The sequence below is a fragment of the Zonotrichia leucophrys genome, chromosome 1 (genome assembly GCF_028769735.1).
Source record: "Zonotrichia leucophrys gambelii isolate GWCS_2022_RI chromosome 1, RI_Zleu_2.0, whole genome shotgun sequence".
In the NCBI taxonomy this organism is placed as follows: Eukaryota; Metazoa; Chordata; class Aves; order Passeriformes; family Passerellidae; genus Zonotrichia; species Zonotrichia leucophrys.
In genome coordinates, this window is record NC_088169.1 from 64014077 (window position 1) to 64037273 (window position 23197).

A 23197-nucleotide genomic window follows, 5' to 3' on the forward strand; every position below is an offset into this window, starting at 1 on the left:
TTTCACATTATGCCTGTCCAAAAGGGACGTATTGATGGACTGGCAAAATACCAAACTTTGACAACTCTTTCCTTCCTTTGCTGGTTTGGTGGCACTGCCTTTTACAGCGCTTGTTGTACACTGACCTTCTCTAATGACCACAAACATGGCTAAAGAAGAAACCAGAACATTCTGTGGTGTGATGCAATTATAAAATCAGTTTTCCTAAAGAAGTTTTTCCTAGGGAAGTTTTAGATTCTTTATGTGACATTTTCTTAGCATCTACAAGTCTGCACATAACACAGATTTAGCAACCTCTGAACTGTCTGGTGAGGTTCAAAGTGACAGTCATAGGTTCAAAGACAGAAATATTGCATTAAGCATGCAATATTCAGCTTAAAATTTATAAAAAACCCTCTATTTCTAGCTGTGGGCACCTGTCAGATATTGCACATTTGGTCTGACACTGAGTATTTGAAGTTGACGGTGAAGGAAATATACTTTAATGTTTGACAAACAAGGAGCTCTGCTTCTTTGAATCTGGTCAGGAGTTTGGAAGGCTAAAGCAATCTCAGAGCAGGGATTCATGAGCTCAGGTGTGTTACTCAAAGGTGAATGACAGATGAAATGTGCTACAGGGGTATGGAAAGGTTACCTAAATGGTAAGACTGGTCAGAGTAAAACCAACACCTTCTGGAAAAAAGGGTTCCAGTCTTCTTTTCTGGTATAAATCTCAAAATGCTTCAAGTAGCTAAAAGAAAATGCAGGGCAGCTAGCATGAGATTTATTTAAGAAAAAATATGCATGTGAAAAATCATAAAATTTTTTTTCTACTTTCTTTTTTTCAGTTTTCAAATTTCATCCTAGATTTTGGAAACAAAATCCAAGTAGTTCTCCATATGCCATGAGAAGGTGTATATGTACATTTTTGTTGCATTACTATTTAAGTTTTCTATTTTCCTGGACTACTTTGCCTCATTTATTAAGCTGAGCCTCATGTGCAGAATACAATAGAGGGATACTTTTATCAGATGGAATTGTTGATACATTCATGCTCAGGGTTTCCTGGCTGGTTCAGTTTCTTATTCACTAGTTCCCTGCTGTAGCAGGGGTATCTCATGTTTGAAACCCTGCATGCTGGTGGGAAACATCCTGATCCTTTAGATGCTGCTGTAGGAAGATCCAGCTGAAACAACAGAGTGTGTGCTCAAGCAAGGGCTGCTCACGTGGGCAAGGATTTGAGTCATCCAAGCCCAAAAGGACTGGTAAGGAGGAAGAAGCTGTTTTATCAAAAACCTGGTAGCAGGACATGTAAATACATAACCAGGCAAAGAGGCTGATTTTGTGGACCATATGCACAAGCACTTGTGCTGAACTGGGTGTTGTCATTTGGAAAGCACCGCAGAAAAGGTGCATACAGAGAGCTCTGAATCCAAGGTGCTTCGGTGTAGGATGTTGGGGTGGGTATATGGAATAACAGAAGTGCAAGCAGTGTTTGTTCTCCTTCTGAACCCAAAGTGGAATATCCTAGCATTAAAATCTGAGCTTTTTTAGGTGTGGCAGCACTGTGTGTGTTGCACTTGAGCTGGTGACAGCAGGTCCCTTTGCACGTGTCGAGGGCAGGGAGGCAGAATGTAGGCTCTTCTCTCAGATGCTCTAAATTTCACCAGCTGCATAGCAAACACAAGGCACTGCAGAGAGCAGCTTGCACCCTGGCTCAAGGGCTGCTCGCCCTGGCAGGGCACTGCCAGCCTGCTGAGGCCACGAGGCCAGGAGAGCTGTGAATGCCCACCCCAGGGGCATGTCCAAGGCCAGGAGAGCTGTGAATCCCCACCCCAGGGGTATGTTGGATGCTCCTCTCTTCTAGCACTCCTCATCTCAATTAAGGCACAATGAAACGGGACCTTGCGCAGCAAACGTGCCAAGGGGTAACTTGAGATAAATGTGCAGCTGCACACATCTCCTGAAAGCGGGTGAGTTGCACATTTTGCAATTAGGGTGAGCTAATTGTATGTGCACAGGCAGTTGCCACAGCTCAGCTGATGGTTAGTAACTTATTAAACCACAGTAATGTGAGCACTTTGAGGCATGAAACCATACCCAAAGTGTTTGCAGACTCAGGGCCTCAGAACCCATTGCCCTCCCATTCCCTTGCACCGTCATCTCGAGGACAGGGAGAGGAATTGAAAATCTGTGCTGTATACTCTGATGCAAGATGAATTCCCAAGGGATTCTTGGATTTCTAGCCAGAATTTCAAAGAATTTAACAATGTTTTCTTTTTAAATGACCATGAATCAAAATATTCATTTTAAGTGGGAATGTTTGGGAAAGAAAGAGTTCTGGAAATTTTCAGCATAAACACTAGTTCTTGTACGAAGACGTGAAGAGTGATATTCAGAAGGCCTAAATTTCCTCCAAGTCTCTGGACTTTGTGTTTGTTCAGCTAGAAATCTCTGGAAGCCTTGAGCCATCCAGAAGGGAACCTGTCCAATTTGGTGGAACTATGGCTGGGCTTGCTAGTTTCTAGGAAGCTTGAGGAGAAAATTGTCTGCCAAATACTTTCACTCCTCTGCAATTTCCTCATTAGTTTTCTGTACACATGAATGTGACCTGACAGAGTTCAAATCAGCCAGGGGTTAGTTTGTTTGTTTATTTTCAGAATTTTCCTGGTGCCAACCCTGTTAGCAACACTGATGAAGTGAGCTTTGACCTGGACAGCATAGCTGAGATTCTGGCCCTGGTGATGTCAATGGGATCTTCCTATTGATCTTCTGACCAGGATTTCAACACACTGAGCCGCCTACAAGTGAGGATATAGAGATTACTTGGGGAAGCTTTTCTTTTAAATGACTTTTTAATTAAACTGGAGATAAAACCATTTGTGCTTGAGGCTAATGCATTGCTGAAGGAACTGGAACTCAGGCCTTATAATGGGGTATTTTTTGTGTGGGGCAATCTCAGGGCTGCAGCTGCCTCCTCACAGGTTTCCTCCCCCGGCCTCTCTGCTGCCTTCATGTCTCCCCTCCAAGAGGATACCATTAGAAAGAGCCAAAATTCTCCTTTCAGAGGAGTTCTTCAGCTTTCTGTCCTTCCCTGTGATGAGTGGTGCCACCAACAGTGGGTGCACGCTTGCTAGAGACCAGAGTAGGAACGTGTATAACACCTTTGTGTGCATTCCCTCTGTTTATTTGCTGCCTGCTGTTATGCTCAGCGTTGCCCTGGAGATCACAACATTTCAGCAAACACCACCGTGTTGTGCTCCTAGCAGAGCCCTTTTCCCTCTTCCCTTCAGGGACAGAGTCACACTTGAAAAAAGAAAGCAGGTATCTAGTGCTGGCTGGACCTTCATGGCACTTTTTTACTATTTCCAAATAACTCCTAAGCTAAGACATCCCATACAAAATTTCAACCCAGGGCAGCTGTGTGCGTTCACACCAAGAACCAATGAGTAAGTTTTTTTTGAGGTAGCCTTAATTGTAGTTGGGAGAATGAAACCAGTGTAACATTTAAAGTGTGAACATAAAATATGGCAAATCGATCAGAGTATGGAACCACATTTGGAAAATATTCAGCTGATGATGTTCCTGATCACATGTTAACAAATTAAAAAAAAAAAAAATTAAAAATCACATGTGGAAATTTACTCCTCCAGCCAATGGAAAAAGATACTTTTCTATTTCATATTCAACGAAATTCCCTCACCTACTACCCAAATCACAGTTAAAAGGAGCCTAATTTATCTCTTAAAAAATAATTTTACAAGCCCTTATTCCTGCTCAGCAATCACACAGACATTAAATCTTATTGCAGAAAGGGAAAGGGGGGGAGAATGTCTCTTCTCAGCATTACAGCTGCAGCTGTTTGACAGAAGTAAGTGACTTCATAAACCATCCTGATTTGGCAGTAGAAGAGCAGAGTTTTATGCTGTCTGCTGCGCAGTCACGGGGCTGAGAAAGCTCTGCAAAGCAATCTTCACGAATGTTTCACCTCAGTTTATGTTTCACCTTTGCTTCACCGTGTTAATGCCTCTTCTGCTTTGCTTTCCAGTCACCACCACTGGATCATCTACCAAAACCTTTTATTGCTTTAAAGTGATTGATCCCACTGGGCCCACATATTTTTCTTCTCCTTTTTCTTTGTCTTTTTTTTTTCTTTTCTCAACAGAGGATACTGCACTTACACCTCTCCATTGGCTAGTTGGCTTATTACGGTAAAATTCAGTAAAAGTCTAGCAGACTGTCTTTATTTACAACATAATCAGGCTGTATACCTTCTCATGAAAGAGTCCATACTTAAGCACTGTTTTCTCTGTCTCTCTCAAGTGTTCACTCAATAGAGAATTACTTGAAAACACATTTTCCTGAGCTGTGATGAAAACAGAGAGATTTCTGATGGTTCTCTTCTCAGCCTCGACATTTCTGTATTCATTTCAAGACCTTATTATTTAGGAATGAATTCTTGCTCCTCCAGAGCAACTTCTGGAGACATTCCCAGCTCCTAATAACATGATTTTGGTATGAGTTTGATATGAGAAGGCTATTCACTACTTTGCAGGAACACCATTTCCTCTGGGAAATCTTCACTGATGTAAAGTCAGCAGGAGCTCTCACTACAGTGAAATCTCCAGGATTCACCTTTCAAGGTATCTGTGATTTTTATAGGAGCGTTACAGCTCATAAGCTTTGCTTGTTTCTTGGGCAAGCAGCCTGCTCCCTCACATTGCCAGGGGATCTTGCAGGATTTGTCTCAGAGCAGATCAGACTGGAATATAAGAATCTGAGGGAAAAACTGCCAATGAACAAATGAGTTTCTCATTGATGGTCTTCAAACACTGTTGAGCTTCAAGTAAGTCTTTCTCAAATTGTTGTCCCTCTCTTTGTAAAGCCGTATGACTACAGATGTTTCTTAACTCAATGCTCTCCTAAAAGAACTAGCAAAAAGAAATTAGGGGAAAATACTGCTCCACAAGCATTCTAGTCATGATTTTCTAAGCAGAAATTCCTAATTATGCATGTTTTCTGATTTAGTGTGAAAGGTCTTCAGGTTTGAGATAAATGTATGTAACCATTAAATAACCACTGCAAGATGTCTTGGCAAGAAGTCCTAGATAGCAATTGCACCTTCTCAGTATCAATGGGCACCTACCTCTCCAGGCCTCAACAATTACTTTTTTAAAAAAATTATTTCTGCAAGACAGACCTTTTGCATCTGCCCTCAAGCAATTTAATTCACTCTACCCTATCAGGCATCGGTAGGACCTCAGGGCAATGTTATATCCAGAGGTGTCTCAATGGTTCCTGAGGGGACTTTGTGACAGCAGCCCTTGCTGAAGCATCACTTCCATGCGACGTTCCTCATCTGTGATGTGAATGGGATCACCAGTGAGGCAGGGGAAGTCAACAGCTCTGCCCATTGCACACCAGAACTAATTCTGAAGGCTTCTCAGTTCCCCAGAGGTGGCATGGCCTGAAGCATGGAAAGCACTGCCCTAAAAGCTGCCAGTGATGGGGAAGCGCTCATCGCTGCATGGGATAAATGCATTCCTTTATGCAGTCAAACTAACATTGTGTGTTGAAGCTCATGGAACCCCTTGACTTCTGTGTTCAGAACTAAAAGCCAGGTGGAGCCAGTTTTTCCCTAAGGATGTGTAGTGCTGCTGGGTGTAGGACCTTGCCTGTGGCATGGGCAGCCTTCTCCCTGCCACTGACCTCAGCCACCATAGGTTTGTGGGTACTGTAAGGCAGTGCCCATTTATACTATGACTAAAGGAAAACATTCCCTTTTGCCTCTGTCTGCTCCCATCCCTCCCTAAAAGAGCTCCATTTGACCTGAACAATCCCAGGCTCATAAAAGCAAAGAGGATTTGCAGTTAAGGATTAAAATGCAATTTAACATTAAAACCAGTGCTGAGTGACTGCCCGAGCCAGCAGATAGAAGGCATTTGTTATGGCAGCTCTGTAACTGGCCATCCAAAGCCTGTCTTGGGCCCTTTGGTATTGTATGGTGGCACTTGTAGGTCTGCTGTAGGCAAGGTGAACTCACTGCTCTGGTATGTCCCTGTGCCGAAAAGCCAGGGAGTCCTGAGTCAGGAGCTTAGCTGAAAAGCAGCCTTTTTCACATATATTTCCAAAGTTTCCTTTTTCAGAAAGATTTTGATGTTTCCTTTGAAGGTCACCTTTCAAATCTGTTCTGTAAAGTTGCCTTAGATATAAAATCCTTACTCAAATATATTAAAAGGTCAAATAAATTGCACTAAGTAAACAAGCTGGCTTTGCTAGCTTTTGCAGGTGTCCAGCACATGGGAGAGTTAGGATACATGACAGAGAACAAAAACTGAACTTATTTATCTCCTTTCAGTAAGATTGGGCAGTAACTAACTGAAGAAAAAGTTTCAGACTAAAAAATTCTTTCCATTTTAGCTTCAGGAAATAGGCCCCTTGTGAGCTGAACTGATAGAGAGCAACAGCTCCTGTGGTACTTTGCCATTTAAGAGAGGGTAACAGGAATATTTGCAGTAATTTAATTTTAAGTGTTTTCAATTGCAGGACAGGAGCCGATCCTCCCTGCAGCTTTCATTTGTCAAGATCCATATGTTTAGACAGATGAGTTAATAAAGAACCTCCCCCAGAATAAAAACAACATGGCCTACTAGCTTCAAGGCTAATTTACAGCTTAAAATTTTCCACTGCTCTGGGTCTGTTTCATGCAGTTGTCATTCAGTGGTAGGCTGAAGTTTCAGGATGTTTCTGATGGCCCAGCTTTTATTTTTGAACCTTAACATAAAATTGATATTATCCACCAGCTTGGTCTGCATTTATGAAGAAGTCACTTTTATAAAGGCTTCCTTGGAGGAGATACAAACAGCTTTCTTCCATCTTTTGTTTTATTCAGAGATGCCAACCTGACCCATCAAAGAGATCCCTACAGCTGGCTATTACAGACAGCTGCCTTTTTCTTCAGCACACTCAGATTTTAGACCCAGGCCTGCTGCCAACCCTCAACATTTTTTCTTAATCTCCATGTGTCCTGGTAGACAGAATTTCCACTGAAGGCAGAGCGGTAGTGGTGGTGCCCTGGTCCAGGTGCTGGATCCTCTCCATGACAGGCGAGCCAAAATCTGGGAGTCATGGCTGGAGTGCCAGAGCTCCTGATGTCCATTTCTGGTAATTCAGGACTACCACCCCCACTGACCTATTTTATATTTTTCCAATATAAACTCTCAGCATAGCTCAACTGCTGGAGGAATAAAATGGTCATTTTAGAAAATTATTCCTGTAGCATTCCTTGGGTACATGAAAGTCTAAGCTGAAACTTTTTCCCAGATGCTCTGCATGGGGGAGCAATAGGAATGGTTTATGTGACCCAGCCTAGATGGGTGCTGTAGGATGAACTGAATCTGGAGTGCCTCTTTCTCTGTGATGATCCTAAAGGGAAACATGGTTTGAGCAGCTCAGTCCTCAGGAAGCATCATGAGACAGATAAACTCCACTTCAAGTCTGTATTCGTCTCTCAGCATCTGTTTTCTAAAAAGTTTGCATTTGGAAGATATCTCCTAAGACATATACCACTGAGAATGGTGAAGTTTTTAATAATTTCTTGTGAAATTACTGTTCCTGTGGAAAAAAGAAGGCCCCCAAGCCCCTCATGTAGTTTGTTCTGCAGTTTGTAACTGGAAAGCCTTTTTCTAACACAGCAGGTGCAGATTCATGCAGAGTGCAGGACTATTATATTAATAAAATGGAATCACCAAAGCGTATTTCCTCTGAGCTTCCAGAAAGATCTTGGAAGCATATCCTCACTTGGAAAAGTTCAAATTGTTCATTTGTCAGTATTCAAGAAAAAAAAAAAAATGGCCACACAAATGAGTATTGATGCCTACAGCTTGAAATAACTTTATGGAGGGTGAAGCAATTTTTTCCAGCATCACTCTTCATATTAATTACTTTTAAAAATGAACATTCAAAGCTATTGGGTCCAGGAACAACTTCATATTATCAGTGACTGCAAAATGAAAAACGTGCGTGTTGGCACATTTGTTCAATCTGTGGTGGCAAGCAGGGACTCTGCTTTTGTTTTACGAAACAGAATTTTAATGAAAGCAATTTATCTCGTTTCCACCAACCCGATGCCATTATTTATGAATCAGTCATCAGATCTCCTGCATAAGAAAGAATGAGTTAGTTTGGTACTGAGAACCAGTCTCTGATTTGTGGCAGGAAATCAGCAACCAGAAAACAAGCTTATTAACTACCATTAGAAATGTCATCCTGCAACTGCCACCGTTTCTATATTCACCACCAAAATGGGCACATCCCCTGGGTGGAAAGCCCTGGGCTTCTGCTATGTGAGCAGCTGGCACAGCTGCCTGGCTGCACCAGCCCTTGCTGATCTGAGGACATCTCCATGTCTTCAGGTCTTCAGGTCGCCCCTGGCCAAAGCCAGCAATGCCTGATGACGTGCTGCTGTTTGGCCTTCAGTGAACTTGAGGGTTCTGTTTTGCTCCCTAGGGATGGGTCTGTCTCCAGCAGGAAAGCAAAGCCTGTGTCTGACACTGCTGTGGCAGACTTAGCAGAGGCAATGCTCTGCCCCCTGCCTGCCTGCCAGCCTGCCAGCCTGCAAGGAGCCTAGCAGAGCTGCCTCTGCCATCACTGGAGTCTTGGTGATGTGACTCACTCTCGGTACAAACTAAGGGCTACTGGGCTGATTTCACAGCAACTGCACTGTTTCACCCGGATGGAAGATCCAGGGCAAGGGAGCTACAGGTGGATGTGTGTGTCTGGCAATGCTGCTCCTTTTGTCTAGGAGTGCTGAGCCTTCTGCCCGGATCTTTCTTTGTGCTGGGCAGAGCAGCAGCACCATAGCACAGGGGAAGGAGAAACTTGCACAGTCAGAAGGCTTTTTATTATCCCTCTCTGCCAATCTGGCACCTTTCAAGGACACTATTTTCTTTTCCCCCTTAAAGAAAACACCATGACTGTTTTGCAATTGGGATGGCTATTTTACCTTGGCGTGATTTATGTTCCATTCCCTTCTGGCTGCCATTGAGATTGGCCCAGTCCTATCCACTACACATTTCTGATTTAGAGCCACCCTCACAACCCTTGGTGCAACTTCAGTGCAGGAGACAGGATGTTATCAAAAACCTGGAGTAATGCATAACTGCACCTGAGCACAGCCAGGGCAAGCCACATTCTGCTATTTTGGGAAGCTTTTATACCTTGTATTTTTCCTTTTCAAAAGCACTCATATTGCTGCTTAAAATACAGAACCTATTTTTAAAAGAGGCTGTTCTGTTCACCTTAGCAGTGTGTAATTATAGGAGAGAGACAGCACGGGCATTAATACAGGGTGCCTTTGTGGGGGCAGGAGGCACGAGGAGTTCATTTGTGGGTGTGATGCCAGCAATCAGCTGGGAAGCCAGCGAGGTGAAGGGGTCACTGGGGTCCCAGGATGGGGGAGAGGGACCCCTTGTCCTTCCCCATCTCCCATCTCCCCTTTGGCTAACCCATCTCTACAGTTGTACTGCAAACTCAGTAACAACACACTTGCTGTCAATAGCAAAGTTTGCACCCAGTTGTTGTGAGGGTGTCACTTTTCATCAGAAATTAACACCTGCCTTTTAATTGCTGAGGCACTGTAATGTGCACCGGGGTGCAGCACAAATGTTGTTGTCAGTACCTGCAGAGGATGAGTTATTTCAGTATGTTCTCCCCATTCCTTGATTTTATACTTCAAGACTGTGTCTGTGTTTTGGGACTATTTTATAGAGTGATTTTTTGAACCAGTTCAGCTGCTAAACCAACTAATTAGGGGGAAAAAAGGAACGACCTCAAAGCAAAGGGATAACAGGAAAATCAGATTTCCCAAGAAGTACCTGAAAGAGAGGTAACTGTAGCAATAAATGAGAAGTATCAAATACTGACTCCTACCATGAGTGAGTGTCTCTGAGCCATAAACCTGGAGCTTTCCTTCAAAAACGAGTGGAGGAACATGTTACCAAGGACTGTCATTTTGAAAGGACTTCAGCCAATTAATCATCTCAGTGCTTACCTTTAAGTGCTTGTTCATTGGAATTTACAAACAGGTTTTAGTAGAAATGGATCCCTTGCATACAATTTCTGTCAAATTAAAATCTGCAGCAGTGAAATTACTTGTAATTAAAGGTGTTAGTTACTTGTGACATAATGTTTGAGGAAACCTGTTGTAGAATGTATGTACTGTCACTGAAGAAGGATTGGGATGGAAAGTCCCAGGGCTCAACAGTTGATAACAATGGGAAAATAGGACCTAACTTAGCTTCAAATAGAGTACAAAAATCAGAACCCAAAGTAAACCAGTCTCAGTGGTATCTAAACTTATGCTTTCATGCAAGTACATATTAAAGCTGTTCTGGGAAAGAAGAGGAAGAAAATAAAACCTTAATTGAGATGGCTGTATTTCATCAAGCTAGCAAAATCCAAGTGTCATTAGCCTTGTTTATTTTAAGTTATGAGCAACTAAGAAGTTACTGGAAAATTAGTGTTGCAGAACTCCAATCTGTCACTATTGTCTCATTTTTGAGAGTTTTGTCTGACTATTTAATTTGATGGGTTTTTTTAACACATTTAACATATTTTAACATACTCTTTAGTTTCCAGTATCATCCTTTCCACCTCAGCACGTATTTATTTTTAGTGGACTCTCAGGTGGATCTTCCTAGACACTGAAAATAGTTGGATCCAAATGTTTAAAGGTGCTACTGATTTTTGATAACTAAGCTTATGAGGGAGTTGTATCTTGATTTGAGATAGCTTGGATTTAATTTTTAATGAATTATGAACAATCACAAAACTGGACACAGTACACATGAAAAGAGCATCCTGCAATATGTCAAGTTCATCACCCAGATACTGAGAAACAAAAAGACATAGCAAAACTTCATTCACAAATGTTCATCCATGAGATGAGACTTTAAAGTGGTTATGTCTTTGCTGCTTCAGTATGCCCCAATTTCCCACATTGTACTGATCTTTACTAGGAAAGTTGGCATAGAAGCAAAAGCAAATTCTAGTTTTAGTTCACTTAGCCCAGCAATTTGTGTCTACTACTGATGGTGTTTCTGTGTCATGCACCTTTGGTACTAAACATTGGACATGAACTGCCACCTTGTTCTACATGGTATACCCAAGATATAATAAGGTAAAAACCTTTTGGGCAATGCCAACGTAAACTGACTGGGGACCAGACATTGGAGAGATACTGGACTTGGACAACCAAACCCATGAATTGCAAGCCCATACCTAGGCTTTTTCTTAGACTTCTTCCTGGGCTAATATGCATAACAATTTTATTTATTGGAAAATTGAGGATTTTTCCGAGCATATGTTCATTTCACCTCTTATGCTGGATATATTGTGTGTTAGTTTTGAACAATTCTGAGCTCTGTGGGTCAGCCATATTCCACTTGCAGGTTACAACTCTGCATCTTGTGTTGCTTTTTGGCTCCTTGAGGACTGCAGAATACCTTCACAGTTTAAGACTTTATGTGCATTTCTAGAAATTTAGACATATGAAACTGGCTTCTGAAAAAGCTCTAAATAATCTTTCCAGGCTACTGAGCATGTAAGTAAGCCTTCATTCTGCCAAAAAAGCTTTTTTTATCCCCTGAACTCCTGTGATGCAACTGCACTTAACTGTCAAGTAGCTTTCTGTTTTATGAGTTTTAGACTTAAATTACTTAACTGAAAATTACTGTAATTGAAACTCTTGCAGTTCACATGGCAAGACCCAGCATGTGCAATTATGAGTGCAGTCCACTGCCATTCTGTCAGAAACCCAAGATCAGTGTACTTCTTGTCTCTCTCTTACTTAGGCTTGGGTGAGGAGGAAGAGGATTCCCCTGTAGGAGAGGAAACAGGAGATGTTCTACATGTAGAAGAAGGGAAGTTAGTTCTGTTAATGGGGACATCTTGCCGTGCAGAGCCATCTCTTGAAGTGTTTCACATCTCTCCAGCCTTGGCTGGGCCAGACCCCTGGCCAGGGCTGAGAGGAGGGTTTCCACTCTCTTCTCCTTCCTTAGGGCTCTTCCCCAGAACTTTTCTCTCCCCTTCCAGCCCCTGAGCCCCACCATGCTTGGAGACCTTCCTGTCCTCTCCTGGTCTGTGCAAGCTGGGCCAGACCTGCTGGTGCTGGAGGTTTGGGTGTGGGAAGCCTGTGGGGGCCATGGGGAATTTGAGGGGCTGCAGAGCCCAGAGGAGGAGGAGAGGCCCTGCCTGGTGCCTGACGGAGGCAGAGCACCCAAACCAGCCATCAGCGTTCCCACCTCTCTTCCTGCCCCAGACCTGGGTGAGCATTTTTTAACCCAGTTTGGCCCTTTGTCTCCTTCTCCCCTCTTACCTCTGGCTCTGTGCTGGGTAGCCACCTCCCCACCTGCCTCTCCAACACCCCCTGGCAGGCTGAAAGCTGCAGGTCCCTGGGAGGAACAGGCAGGAGAGTCCAGAGCTTGGGTTTGCCAAGCCTCCAGCACAAGGCAGTGTAAATCCTGCCGTGGTCCCTGCTGGGAGTGGGCTTGCCCTGGCTGGCCCAGTCAAGGGGATAAGTGGCACATGGACTCAGCTTCCAAAGGCTGCATTATAAACCTCGGTGCCAAAGGATTTTACAGGGTGTTTCAGTGTGTAATTTAAAATGAGAGCGAGGGCCAGGAGCAAAGTCCCTCATTCCACACCTCTCCTAGTTTTGGGGATGGATCTGGTTGATACTCCTGCATCCCATGCCAGGTACCTCCCAGTGACACCCGCATGGAGAGGCAGAGACACCTGGAAATGCCCAGATGGGTCTGGCCATCAGGGTTTCCATCAGAAAGGTTGATGATGAGCCAAAACTTCTCAGACTACCTACAGTTTTATTACTATTATTATTATTCACAACCTCAAAATGCATCAAATGCATCCAAACCTGTCAAGCTGAGAGTATCACGTTTGGAGCATGGAAAAAAAAAGTCTCAAGTAGGAAAACAGTGGGTTGGAAATGGGAAGGTTGAATGAGCCCCACCTGAAATAACTCAAAAAAACCTTATTTTTGGCTTTAGCAAGTCAGCCAGAAGGATCCTATATGTTTTTGTATATAGTTCCCAGAGGACTTAGAACTGTAAGATTTGATGCTAAACCTATTTCTGTGCTGTGAAACCAAGGACAGCTGTACAAATATTTGCTGTTTTTAATTAAACCTAACATTGCTACTTCCTTCATTTAAGTTAGGTCAAAGGACTGGCAATTTTATGCTTTGATAGATGAAGAAAAACAGTTGTGGGTGTTGTGTTTTAGAAATATGTTATAAAATAAGAAGTCTGAGGGAAAAGGCCTCTGAGGCTATAATAGCTCTACCCTTGTGCTTTCTTCTCAGAGATGTTTTTCTTGTCAAATGTTTTGCCTTATCCATACAGCAACTATTTCTGGTGTAATTCTGCTCATTATTTTTCCTTGAAAGACTTTTATTTAAACTTTCCTTACACTCCCTAGTTAAACTTTAGATAACATTCTCTCAGCATTGTGTTTTTCATAAATGTAGATAAATCTGCTTTGATAGGGGGAAGTTAAGAGGGAAGTGCCAGGTCCCAGTCCCTTTAGATGAGCTCCCCCCCTCCAAACTACATTGCTTCAATCACTCAGCAGAATTTCTCATAATAATTCCCACTGGAGAAGTGCTGGTGTTTCTCCTGCTCTGTAGAGATGGGATTTATTGTCACTGTTTCTTCCAAAATCAGGCCTAGATTATAAACTATCTGTTCAGAGACCATTTTTTGGTTTCACAGCTAAGACCAAAGAGCACTGAGCTGCAACCAACAGAGGAAAGTTCTTGTTTCAGCTCTGTGGTGTGTTGCTTGTCCTGGGGTGAGTCCCTCAGTCTTTCACTGTGGCAAATGAGGACAATGATGTTGACTCCCATGGTGATCTGTACCTGGACCTGTACAGTGAAAATGTCGGGTATTACAAATTCTGCTGGCTTTTAGAAGAAGGTGACAATGACTTAGTATTAAGCAAATATCTTTTTGTCAAAAATTCTGCATTGATAAATGTGCGTTGTCTGTTGGAGAACAGACGTTTTCATCATTTTTTGTTTAAAAATCAGGAAAAAATGCGTAGAAAGTCGGACTAACACCTTTAAACACCCAAGCATATATTGTAAAGAATTTTTAGATTGTTTTTAAGTCAAGGTATAGACAAAAGGTACCAAGGAAGAGTAAGATAAGTGTTTTTCTTGTGTTGATCCATATTCTGTCTTTTGTATTGCTTTAGATTTTCATTTACAAAAAAATTTGATATTTCAATTTTCATTCTAGTGAAAAACCTCAGATTTTTGTGGGGGGAGGAAAAAGCATAATTTCTTCCCCTCTGCTATATACAATGAAGAGAAATGAGAAATTGTCCTTTCTGCCTCGTTTTTTATTTCTGCTTTAAAATCACACACTAAGTGAAATCAGTGTTATAGGATTTAATAGTCTTCAGTATGTTTTCAGTACAGCTTGCCATTATTATTATCAATGTTACCATTATATTACTACTGCCAGCAGTTTTACTGTTGCTGTTGTTGTGGTGCTGAGCATTAGTGTTGATGTTAGAAGAAAACAGTTGTTTTTCTAAAGATGTAAACCTCATCTATCAGTTGATAAACATCTGTCAGCAGATGGATATCTGTTCCTTCCTCTTGAGGACTATCAGACTGGCCTGGCATGCATGCAGGACCCACATCAGGCGCTCAGACCAAAGTGCAAATGTGCTAGATAGTGAAGAACAGGTACAGGAGTAGGGGAAAAAACAGGCACATTTACAGTTTATCATCAGCTTGATCTCTTCCTAAGTGCTAGAAGCATGATCTTCCTAGGTGGTCTAAAGTCTTGGGCAGGATTAACATTTTTATAATACCTTTTTTAGTACAGAAACCTAAAAATCTTCAAACCATCTAACAAACTAGCATCAGGAGTTTGCATAAGAAATACTATACAAGGCCAACTGCAAAAATGAGAGGCGAAAGTGTGTCTTTATTTCCAACATCTGCCTCCCCATCTGCTCCTTTTTTATCTGTGTACCTTGTGGAGTCCTGCAGATACTGAGCAATTGGTGAAGTAGAGAGTAAACCAAGAGGAGATATATCCTGACTTCATGCTAAAGAAATCATATGCGGTGACATCCACCTTTGTTACCACTAGCACCTCTCGCCTCACAACTAAAACCTTGGCAGAATGGGCCAGCTGACTGGTTTTAGCAGGGTTCCAGTTGTGTGTCCATAAGCCCTGAGGTTCTTCCTGGCGCTGCTGCTGTCCCATCTGCATTGCTGTGCATGCCTGAAGGGGCAGAAGTGGACCCAGGAGCATTTGCTCCCCACTCCAGGACATAAAGGGAACAGCCAAGCTTTTCCCCTCTGTACCTGTGCTACAACTGGAAGTATTTCTACATTCAATGATTTTTTCTCAATGACTTAACCATCCTTTCAGAAAAATAAGATGAATAGCTGCTTATTTTAATCTGGCAGCACTTTGAGCAAATACAGCATTTTTTCTGTCTCATGTAGCTCAAGGCTAAAAACCCAAAGAGCAAGAAAACTCCTCTTCTCCCCCTGCCCTTCCAAAATGAAAGTCAAGATTTTGTGGGATTCAGCACAATCCATGGGATTTATGTTGCACCTGTTGAATTCTCATAAGAAATATCAATTAAAATACTGTGACTTTAGAAGGAGCATAGGAAATCTGCGGGGAGACTCAAACTCCGTGGCTTTCCTGCACCTGCAGCAGCGTGCTGTCCCTGCTCTGTGCCTCTTGGACAAGGAGGGGCTGCTGGGCTGGTGCCATGTGCCACTCCTTTTCCATTGGCACATGGGGAGGAGCCCATTTCCCCCACCTGTGCCCTGCTCACTGCTGCTTGTTTGGGTTGGCACGCACTGAAGGTATTGGGACTCTGAGGCCTTGCAGACATAGTGCTGGGGTGTTTGGTGGCATGGATTTGGGATGCTCTCCCTGCCCTTGAGTGTCTGGACTGTGAGGCAGGGAGGGGAGGCTGAGATTTTGTAGCAGTTGGCTCCAAAGCCCAGTCCAACCTGATACTAATTTTAAAAAAGCTTGAGTGGCTGAGAGTCAGTAAGCCTTTGTTCCCCAGCTGGTGATAGTAGTATTTATCAGGAATGGTTGGGTTCTGCACTGCTGTTGGTTGTTGCTGCTGCTCTTTGCACATTACAGTTCTGGTGGTATGGCCCTGGGGATGCGGGACCTTAGGGAATACTTATGCTCAGGAGAGATCTTGTTTCCAGGAAATGTGCTACATGTCCTCCCAGAATTTTGCAGTTCTAATTTGGACTTGATTAGGTTGTCCTAATTCTTTCCCTTGCCTTGCCTTGCCTTGCCTTGCCTTGCCTTGCCTTGCCTTGCCTTGCCTTGCCTTCCCTTCCCTTCCCTTCCCTTCCCTTCCCTTCCCTTCCCTTCCCCACCACCATTACACAGAGGGGTGGAACTGCTGCTGCCCAGTGTGGAGGTGTTGGGCATTGCTTTGCTGCTGTGCAACTGCCCTTGGAGATAAGCCTGCAGGTATCCACCCAGAGAAACACCTGCCCAGTGCATATTAACAGAGCTTAGGCATGAGCCAGGTGCTGAGCAATTACAGATGCTCCAGAGAATTTCACAGACCCAGTAAAATGCTTATGCAAAAACAAGCAGAGGCTTTCAGGCACATGGCTTTGAGCATAATTTCTGCCATCTACTTGTCCGTTGCTTTGGCTGGATGTTGATTTACTTGTTGAGTTACTCTGTTAGATCAGAGTAACTCGAGCCCACATTCTGACTCCCAGAGTCACAGGGAGTGTGTTTTCCCTCAGTGTTTTCCCTGGATCAGGCTCATCCCTACCATTTTGGTTGCACTCATCTTGCAGGTGTCCCCAAAACAGGCAACTCATCTCCCTAAATTGTGGCAATGGGGGACCACATTTGTGCATTTGTGATCTCCCCCGGGGGAAAAGACAAACAGTGTCCTCATTGTGATGCTTGTTGATGAATGAGAAGAGGCAAGTAGGCTGTAAAGTGTTTCCACAGTCTCTGACCTTTCTCATCTAGAGGTATTTTCTGGTGCCTGTGACAGTTTCTCCTGTTTAGTAACTCACAGTAGATCCCTTTCCAAGTGCCTGCCCCGTGTCCCTCTAAACCTGTGCAGACACAATGTCTTTTGGCAACAAAGTCATGCCCACTGGTTTCTTGAGGAATCACTCCATGTTTGTTTTTAGCTTGGCTCCCTTATAGCATATCTGTCTTGTACTGAAAAGGTCAAGTCAATAGTCAATCCTTCTCCTTGGCAGACAGCATTTTGCAGCTCTCTTTTGCCTAGTGCTCCTTTCAGGTTCTTCCCCTTGCCCTGCTAGAGGCTAGTGTCCCCACAGAAGGCCAGCTGGGATTGTCCCTTCTCCTGAAAGCATGGAGTCAGCCCAGCTCACTCACAAATCCATGAACAGCTGAATGAGCAGGGGTGGCTCAGCCCTGGTGTGCTGAGCACTGCCCCCGTGGCCGGCTCTGCTGCTCAGCCCTGGGGTCTGGCTCTGCAGCCAAGGCCAGGCACAGCAGCTGGGTGCTGCAGCCTCTCCCACCCCTGTGGCTCTTCCTGTGGGGAGCACTCGACCAGACTTAGGTGTGTGTTTCTAGGATACAAACACAAAAATATTTTCAGTCTCTTATGTGTCATTCTGGGGAGACATTTTGCCCTCAGAACCGGCCTTTTTATATAACACCAACTAAATACACATTGCACCTAAGTGGAGATACTCTGTTAGAAATGAATGTGCTTATAAGCATTTGGAAGTGTAAAGGTGATATTTATAAAGTGACCAGAACACCCACTATGTGCTGCATGAGCCAGTGAAAATAACAGCTGCTGAGTTTTATCAGCTTTAGAGCACCACAGGAGCAGCACAGAGTGGTTCATCTGTGATGTGTCAGTGCTGAGCACAGCTGACTAATGCACTGCTGTAGCTAAAGACAGTGTAATCATATAGAAGTGCATGATAAAATGAGTAGCAGTTTTATGACTTTTCAGATGCTTTTTCCTAATATCCACATCTGTACTGTATTTGTGAGGGTAAAAGTAATGAAAATTCCTGCAAGTGAAAATAACTTTATTCTTAAGAGTATATCCAGGGGTGTTGTCTTCCCTCCAGCCCAGTGGTAAACATGTTGATATTGGAGTAAAGAAAAGGTTCTTATTTGTCCTGGATGAGTGAAGTACAGCTTTATCATTCTGCATTAACTGTTTCATATGCTGTATACACTTTTTTTTAATGACTAACTGATGGTTCATAAGTCACAGAAACTTTTTCTTTTTTTTAATTCTGAAACCATTAAGAGTTTCACATAAAATCTAGGGTGTAAAGTCTAACAGGAATTAAAGAAAATGCAATTACTTGAAGTGACTATTTTGTTCTCAGAACAGTTTCCACCATGGAATGCTATGATTTTTAACAATTTTCTGCGTCTCTGAAAGAGATGTAATTTTCCTTAGGTGCAACATCAGGTAAACTAATGGAAGCTGCAATTCAATGGACACTGAAAGTCAGTATAGAGGGGCATTGATGCAGAAAGACACAGCCCTACCTTCTCCCAATCTGGTCTCACATTCCTGCTTGTGCATCACCTCCTCCATCATAGTTGTGCAGAGAACTGGAGTGAGAAGCTGATCTAGATTTAAACCTACCCAGAAAAAACACTTCAGATGGATTCTCCCCCCAGAAAAGCTAATTTTGCAGATAGGGAGGCTGCTGTGCCAGCATAGAGAGGAATGCTGTGAGGCATGAACCAGTGATGGAATATCAGAGATTTCTTTCCTTTTGCCAATTTACAGTATTCATCAGGCTGTCACCACACTAATCTAAGAGTAGAAATATTATTATTTGCCAGTACTAAGTGGGACTAGGTATTTATTTATTAAAAACCACAAATAAATATAGTTCTGTGTCTTTAGAAGAGGGGCCATGAGAATGGTTTACATTTTTCTGGAAGTTTAAATGCATGTTATTTGGCATGGAAGGGAGTTGCTACAGGCTCAGTCTCACCTGTGCTAGCCATAGTTCACTTTGCAGATGTGCTGAGGGATGTTCAACATGTTAGCAGCAAGTGACTATAATTGGACCTTCTGGGAAACATTATGGGTCACCTAAATTCAGCAAAGAGTCCAGGGGGAGGAAACTGAGCTTAAAAGACCTGAGAGACTTGAGTTTGTGCTGAACACAGGATATCAGGTGGTGGAGGAGGAACTGACTCTGACCGGAGGGGCCTGGAAAGGAGCCTGGCTCGGTAGGGACAGACCTGTAAGGCTCCTAGTGAGGATGTGAGCTGGCTAAAAATGATGGGAGGGAGTTCTCTGAAAAGTTTTGAATTTGCATTAATGAGGCTGGCTTTGAAAGGGGAAAAGTTCTTGGGAAAACAGGAAGAGAAAGAGGTTGAAGCAGAGCCAAAAATTAGGCTGGGTGAACAGCAGAAACCATAAATCTGTGCACAGTTTTTACCTGCTCTCGAAAAATCCCAGTCATGAAAGAAAACCAAACTTTCATGCTTGAGATCTGCACAGCAACACATGAGCAGTTTCTGTGGGTGAATGCTCAGCTGAGCAGCTGAAGGAGAGGCTGGCTGTTGGTTAAGAGTTAGTGATTGCAAACAGAGAGCTGTTTATGTTCACAGGAGAAGAATGGCATACAAATATCCTACTGTTAAAGAAACAAGGTCGGGTCAGGTGAATAAAAAGGATAAGACATTGTTTGTATAACAAAAGGGGCTGAGTAAGGACTTCAGAGTGGGGTGTGGATGAAGTTACATAAACAGAACCATTAATAAATCTGCTGTCAGTACTGAACACTTGCCACTTATGCATGTGGGCTGGGCAATGGGCCAAGTGAGTACACATTCATCTGTAGATTCCTAATTTTAGCTGGATAAAACTTGAGTGTACCACTGTAAATGGAGTCCTGTATATTTTCCCTTTTGTCAATGGAAAAAGAGGCAATCTCACATGGGGACATATTCTGTTGTCAAACTCTCACAGAACTCCCTATAAAGGATGTATATATGTGAGTGGCTCAGAGTAGGTGCCTCTTTTCTAGATGGCTGAGTTAGGTAGATGAATCCCAACCACAGAAAGTGCTTTTCTTCGGAGTAACCATGGAGTTTTCAAAATGTAAAACTAATGCTTGAGAAGCTGAATGTAGCTTGCAGTCACTAATATTGATCTGTAAGTACATTTCCATCTCCCCAAAATTATTTATTTCTGCATCTCCCCATCTTCCATATTTATGATGGCAGCTCCCACTAGATTTGACCAAAGAGGTATTGTTTTGCTATTGATGCTCCCACGACACATGAGTTCATCCGAGTCTCCTGTTTGAAACAAGCATGCGAGGGGCCAATTCATTGAGCACAATTTATTCCAGATCTTTGCAGAAATATACAATGCTCTTGAGCCTGTACAGATGTGTAGCCAATAGGGAGCTGTTTGGCTACACAGGTTTTTTATATATATTTTCAACTAAATCAGAAATCCAAATGCAAAAGTCAGCACTCAGATGTCTACATGGATTTGTGACTCTCCTGCCTGAGTTGTAAGGTTATAAACCAACTGAGGGATTAAATTCATATGTACATTCTTTTTCTTTATCTGACAGACCTAAGATGAATAATACTGCTCATTTACAGAATTACGGAACATTTAAATGGGAAAGGTTTCTTTAAGCCACTGAGGTAAAACCATGGATCTTTTGAAAGGGTTTTGAGAACCCTCAGTGTCACCATTTTTCACAGGAAGACATCTCTTCTGCTAACTCTGATGATTTCTCATGTGTATTTTTCAGAGCCTTGCCCACTCCAGCTTAAAAATACTCAGAAAGGGGACATATGCTGGCAATCCTACTAACATAAACCAAAGTAATTTAATAAAACTGTTAAACTGTTCATTTTATCCAGTCCTTTCAGAAAGCCATATGTGAAAGAAAAGGAGGACAGTAGAAAAGTGATGCCATTGGCAGTGAATACACAAACACTCAGGTTGCTTCAACCCACAGAAATGGGTTCAAGGACTATTATAGCTCAGGATGTACACATCGAGTTCCTGAATCCTGCCTCACCCATCCCTCTGACCTTAGTGCTGTCCTCATCTCAAACCCACCAACAGCTGGTCAGGTGGCCAGCCAAGTACATGAGAGCTGTGTCACACTTGCTGCCAAGCCCTCGTGCCAGAAAGGGGGGTCTGGACTCGCCACAGGCAGCTCAGGGCATAAAACCTGACCTCACAGTCTTGCTTTAAAAACATCGTTTGCAGGCTTGGTCTGTACTTTTTTGGAAAGGTTCAGCTGAAAATGTTACACAGGATAATGCTGACACCTGAGGGCAAGATGTGTTATGTGGGGCTTGCAGGAAATCCTGAGCCAAGGTGGCATGGATGCAGTTTGCCTGGGAGAAGGCTTGTCCCACGCAGCATAGACTAAAGCCAGTTGGCGCCTGCTAGGACACTCTTAATCCAGTTAGAACTTTTTCCAGGGTGCAGATTAACAGAAACCTGAGATTTTATTTGTTCCAAATTTCAGATGATGCCCTGACTACCCTTCAGCTTAGGATGCTTTTGAAATGAGCCCCAGTTTCTCTTGGAATAGTGATTGATGTCACTGCCAGGAACATCTCACAGATCCTACAGCTCGGGCTGGGCTGGTACCTACATTTAGGGTATGGAGGTCAGCAGCCCATGCTGGTGAAGCTTCAGAAAAGACAGTCCCTAAACCCCCAGACCTCACCATTGCTTAATCAGAGAAGAAGGAAGACTGTACCTTTTACTAAAGACTGGAAGAATTCAGGATGAAGTGGCAAGGCAAAAACAGGGTCAGTCTGGAAGAAAAATTTTATATGTGCAGTTAGCTTTTCAGTATAGGAAGAAGTGATGACAGCCTGTTTGCTTACATCCAAATCCCTCTATCATCCAGTCTTGGAGAGGACCAGGGTCTCTACATGGGACACACTATATTTTAAATCCAATTATATTATGGCTCAGTCCCTTTCCTACAGCTCAAGCTAAAGCACTAATACAATTAGACAGCAACTGGGTTTAACAGCCATAGCCATAAACTTGATGGTTTGCATAATTTAGTTGGGAGTTTCCTTAGAGATTTGCTGAAAATACTGAACTTTGGGGTTTGTTTTTGTTTTTATTCCAAATGTAGAAATGGAGACTATTACAAAGGCTATAAATACAAATCTGATTTCTCTAGAAAGAGAGGCCTATGCAGTGTGTGTTCTTATTTTGCAAACATGGTCATGATCTGCTATTAAATTCAGCGTGGCTTTGGATCTTAGGGAAGAGCCTGCAGGATTGGGCTTAGATCCATGGAATTGCATGCCAGCCCTTCCACAAATACAGCATTATCAGTTTTCACATTGTATTTTTTAATCAGGGGTGTGGCAATCAAATGCACAATTTCTATAGACAAATGGAAGAATGTGAATAGAAAAGAAAAAAGAAAAGGGGAAAAAAGCCCCCCAAACCACAACTGTCAAACTGATGTCAGAAGTTAGGGTTGGGCTTACAAGGAAAGGTGAAAATGATATGGCTGTCCTGTTAACATTATCACCAGCCAGAGGAGCAGCATGACATGAAAGGACTTGAGTATCTCCTTTGCAGGCCCCCTCCTAGATCAGAGCTGTATCTGGCTCTGAAAGTACCTCACAATATAGTCCTTCCAAAAGGAAAAAATCCACCTCAATTAACAACAACTTCGTGATGTTTGCTGTAGGTGATTTGCTTTTTAATGTCATTATAAATTAACATCCCATTACTATAATACGAAAATTAACCCAGATTTAATTTCTTTTTTTTTGCTGCTCTGTTAATTTAATGTAATATGGTTTGGACAGGTAAGCATTTAAAATCATAATTCAATTAAATTACTACTGCTAAGATATTTCCCTGACCAAAGAGCACTGAGTTCCTTAGAGTAGAAATTTAGACAAAACACAATGTCTCATTTTTATTCTATGGCTCTATTAAGGCAATGTGCCTGACAGGAATCAGGTTATATTAGATGTGTTAACAGGATTGTAAACCATATGCATGTTTTGGTCCTGTTAATATAAGGCAAGATGCTGTCATTTTCTTGAAGTTGAGGAAGTGTTTAATTTTCTTTTGTAGATCTTCATTCATGCATGTTTGAAGTTGTAATGGGCTATTGGACATGTTA